The following is a 5,348-nucleotide window of genomic DNA, read 5'->3' as shown; positions in this document are numbered from 1 at the left end:
GTATTGATATGGTGAATATGTGGACTCGTGTGCGCCACCTCAAAAGAGTTACTTGCAGTCGTAGTTCAGGATAGCCACCGAGTCAAAGCTGGCTTGCTGCAGTTAAACCCCACCATCCCTTTGTTGATAATGATGCATATGTAGTTAGTTCTGATGTAAGTCTTGCTGGGTACATTTGTACTCACGTTTGCCTATTTTATGTTTTGCAGAGAGACTTCGGTCTCGCTAGTAGTTCCGCGTGGACTTCGACGTTTAGCTTGTTACCTCAGTTACGATCTTGTGCCCTCAGCAGGATCTGGTAGATAGTCAGGCTTCTCAGCCTTTTTCATTTATAGATGTCTGTACTCAGACATGATAGCTTCCGCTTGTTCTTTGATTTGTATGCTCTGAATGTTGGGTCGTGAGACCCCTGTTTGTAATATCTCGCTCCTCGGAGCCTATTGAATAAATACTTGAGTCGTAGAGTCATGTTGTGATGCCATGTTGTATTTGCACATATCAAGCATATTGTGTGTATGTTATTGAAATGCTTGGTATGTGTGGGATCTGACTATCTAGTTGTTTATCCTTAGTAGCCTCTCTTACCGGGAAATGTCTCCTAGTGTTTCCACCGAGCCATGGTAGCTTGCTACTGCTCCGGAACACTTAGGCTGGCCGGCATGTGTCCTTCTTCGTTCCTGTGTCTGTCCCTTCGGGGAAATGTCACGCGATGAATACCGGAGTCCTGTTAGCCCGCTACAGCCCGGTTCACCGGAGTCCTGCTAGCCCAGTGCTACAGCCTGGATTCACTCGCTGATGACCGACACGTTCGATGCTGGGTCATGGATGCCTGTCCCTGTAAGTCTGTGCCACTTTGGGTTTACGACTAGCCATGTCAGCCCGGGCTCCTTATCATATGGATGCTAGCGACACTATCATATACGTGTGCCAAAAGGCGCAAACGGTCCCGGGCAAAGGTAAGGCGACACCCGTGGGAATACCGTGCGTGAGGCCGCAAAGTGATATGAGGTGTTACATGCTAGATCGATGTGGCATTGAGTCGGGGTCCTGACAGCGTTGGTATCAGAGCTTGACTGCCTGTAGGATTACCAAGCCAAACTGGTCGAAGTTGAGTCTAGAAATTCTTTAGTTATATAAGGGAATTGATTGTGGGATGGAACGTAAGGCTCTTTTTACTCCTTATACCTCATGGCCTTCTGATCTGAGTCATCATCTTCTCTTCTACGGGGATTAAGAACTAGGCTATCTCTTCTTTCTATTAGGATCACGTGTTACTAATCAGTAGACTTATAAGATTGTTGGATTTAAGTCTCAGTTCAGTTCCTACTACTTCCGTATGTTAATTGTTGATCTCGGAACCTTGATATTGTGCTTCTGAGTGGTTATGCCACCATTTTGTAGTATGTCTCAAATCTTTTCTGAGCATTTACAGCCGTTATGCTGTCCGAGTCATCCCAGGTTTCTAAATAGTCTGATGCATTTGCAAAATCCTTTCCCTCTGGTTTCGATGTTCCTTTATGCCAGCTCAATCACACTAATTGTTGAGTTGAGGTATTCTATTGCCTTGACATTTATGTTGGAATTATTATTATGACCCTAGGTGTCTCAGGGGATCATCTAGTGGTCTAGCCATGATTTGTGTCCTAGTGTGATGATTCTGGCCTTTATTCTCGAAAGCATTCCGTGATGCTACTTAGTAGTAGGTATTCTACTCCTGGGTTTTGAACCCGAGATTCACTCTACTTACCTCATGTTGATAGTGTTTGCTAGTTCCTTTAGGATATTAGTAACCTTTGCGATAGTTCTCGAGGTTCGTGGTACATCCTTCTTCCAATTACCATGAACCATTCTTGGCAGGAGTTCTTCTGAACCAAAAGATGACAACAAGAGTGCTCTCGATGAGTTCTCCATGCTATATTGTGACTCTGCCAGCTCAACCTTTCTGCATGGGTTATCCGGAAGAATTATGTTGAACTTGGTTCGACATACTAATCTATGCATCCACAACTCAGAAAGTTATATGTTCCTTTGAGTTGTCCCTCTTTAGTTGTCTACTGACCTTCGTCTATCAATTGATAGTCAAGAGTATGCGTGCGTTCGTTTATCGATGCCTATTACTCTTGTGGTCCGTCAAGCCATTCTATCGCGGAATGACTAGGAGAAACAAACTCCAGTACCTCTTCCCTATCCAGGATTGGGTCAAAGAAGTTGTGCTCCGCAGATCAAATTGCTAATCCAGCTTTTGTTCTGCTCTACCTTGGAGTATTACATATTTTATATCGAGATTGTTATAGGAATTGCACACCATCCTATGAACTCTTGGTACAGTGATACTTCTTGCCATCATTGTTCATTCCTCGGTTCCTGTGTTATTGTAACCGGAATGCCGACAAATGAATCATGGCGTGTGAAATCAATATTGCTAGCAACTCTGTTGCTTGGTAGTTAAATGGACGATAACCTCATTCTTAGCGTGTTGATTATTGAATCGTCACCCTAAGATTGATTGTGCTACCTAGTCCCTATTTCTGGTGCACTCCTCGGCCAATGAGTTAGGAATTATTTCAAGTCCTCACTCATTTGATCATGTCGTCTTGCCCTCAAAAGCAAGATTGTTCTCGAGCTTAGTAACATACCGGTGGTTCGTGACTTTCCGAATATCTTCTTGGAAGTGTTACCAGGTTGTTCCCTGACTGTTATGTTGAGCTCGTGATCAAGTTGGTTTCTGGAGAACCACCTTTTCTCCAAGAATCTGTGTTGGATATCCCTGAGCTAGTTGGTTAAGCTAGACAACAACTTGGAGAATTGGAAGATAAAAGCTTGCCTAACTTAGTTCGTTCCAAAGGGATATTCTTGTGTAGTGTGTGTTGAAGAAAGATGATATCTTCATCGATTGGTCCCTGTGATCAGTTGTTGGACCTATTGTCTTATCAATCCTTTGATTTGAGTGTGGGCCATCGTCAAGTCAAATCAGTACCAACGATGCTCGTAATGTTGTCTTACTCGTGGTCGATCCCTCGAGCATACACCATTATATCTTTTGGGTCTGACCAATGCTATCACTTGTTCACATAATTATGGAATTCCGTTTACATGGAAATCTCGATGAGTTGTTGTTGAGCCCATCAGCAGCATTTTGTCTCTCCCATGAGTCATGTTGAACATCAATCTAGTGTTGGAAACTTGTGTAAGCATTTCTTCGTGTTTCGTTCATGAAGCATATGTTTGGATGAAGGTAGTGACTTCCTTTAATTCATGTGCATCTGATGCAAGTTGCCGCCATGGATTCGAGAAAGTCAATGTTGCTTTCTTTGGAATCATTCCAAATCAGTCATGCACACGTGCGAAGAATTCTGTGGTTTGAAGACTTGCAACCTTCAATCTATATGTATCCCTAGCACACCAAGCCACTGATTGATTTGTTCAAGGAGAAGGAGTTCCTTCATAAGAGCTAATCCGGACTTATGTAAGGACTTCGATACCCTCGTTGATGGTTCCCCCTCCTGAACTCGGTAGTGTTTTATTATAAGACTACTATGTGGTCATGCTTGTCTGGGACAGCGTGTTCACATGTGTGTAGCAGAACCAGCTCATGTTTTGGAGCTTGCTATCGTAGTTCATTTCCCGAGAATCTCGCAACGTCATCTCGTCGATTGTGTTGCAAACTTTCATTTTCTTCCTAGACTCGATGAGTCTGGAATATCCTGACACCAACCAGATCTGAATCTCAGGCAGATATGATGGTTTGGAACATTTCCCAAGAACTATAATATCGGTCCCTCGGAAACCGGTAAAGTGGATGTCGTGGCCAACACACCCAGCCGGAAGACCTGTTATTATAATATCTTGATTGAGGAAGTTGGCCACCTCCCCATAGGGATTTCGTAGGATTTACTCCCTAGTTGTCCCCTATGGATTTCTGTGTTCCGAAGTCCGACCTTTTACTTGATGTTCTAGATATCAAACCATATCTATGAATGGGTTACACTAGCACATCAAGGAGAACATTAGAAGCGGAGTGCTAAATGTCTCTCGGTCGATCATCCAGATTTTATTTCCTTGGCCCCGCCAAGGGCGAAATCTGAGAAAGTGTTATCTTCCTTTGCATCTGCATCATCCATCATCATTCATCATGGTAGCAAGTTGTGTTGCCAGGATCCTTGACACAGATGTTGGTAAAACCTTGATGATTATGGAAATGCTCAAGTTCTTGAGAGCACGCACAAGCGCTAGGTGTTATCATCGGCACTAACTGGGATTGCTCTCAGTTTCCTCGGCAATGCTATAACCATTCCAATAGTGAATTCACTCTCTATTGTTGGGTTCTTCCCTAGTTACCAGAATCATTCCCAGCATTTGCATTTTGTTCCCAGCTTGCACCGCCAATGTGCCATTCTACCACGGGTCTCTTCCATATCCGGTGATAAGCAAATTCACCCATTACGTTGTCTTCAACAAGGTAATCCACATCATCCAAGTTCGGGTATGCCATTCTACCGAACCCCTCTAAATGATCGATTATGATTTGCCTTAAGCTGGTTTAAACAGTCTCAAGGATCTTTGAATCAAAGGTAATTCTTTTTGCCACTTAAGGGGATATTTCTACGAGTCACCTTCCCTAAGGTGCATCGTTATGGTATCATGGCAACTCAAACTCCTCGCTACGTTGACAATCATTTACCACCTTCTTAAGCGTGAAATTGTTGTCTACCTAGTGAACCTTTGTCATCTGCTTCACTCCATTCCTATGGATGTGTGCTTCGTCTCTCAGCTCGAGAGATGTTGCTATGTCTCAATCCGTGGGTTAATCCTGAGTTGTTCGACCTTCGAGAAGAACAATTCTTTTAGGGTCTTCCCTTTCCTCTCGCTGACATGATAGTTGGAGTTCTCAGAGGAAGACTTCGAGACAAAGATGGTGTTTGAATCAACGTTCATTTGAAGTGCAACCTGGATCGTGAAGATTGTGCTAGTTGCGTTCCCCCTTCACCTTACCCTACGCTTAAATCTCGGGACGAGATTTTTGTTTAGTGGGGGTGAGTTGTCACATCCCTAGTCCTGGCCTGACCTATGTTTGCTTCCATGTGTGCATCATGTTTAAATTTTTGAAACTTGAACTGAGGAATTTTGGAAGCCTCAAAAACTTAAATAAAAGAGGGGCAAAGAACCCTGGAAAATGCATTCAATGTTTCCAAAATGGCCTTAAATAATGTTGGTTATATTTTGGCAAGGGTTTTGCACCAAACCAAAAATAATGAACATTTTGAGGAATATTTTGAGCACTGAATTTAAATCATTATTGTATTTGAATTTGGAATTATATTCATAATATATGGGATATATTTTCAAAT

This window comes from Triticum aestivum, chromosome 7A (genome assembly GCF_018294505.1).
Source record: "Triticum aestivum cultivar Chinese Spring chromosome 7A, IWGSC CS RefSeq v2.1, whole genome shotgun sequence".
Lineage (NCBI taxonomy): Eukaryota > Viridiplantae > Streptophyta > Magnoliopsida > Poales > Poaceae > Triticum > Triticum aestivum.
Note: the sequence above shows the minus strand (reverse complement) of the source record.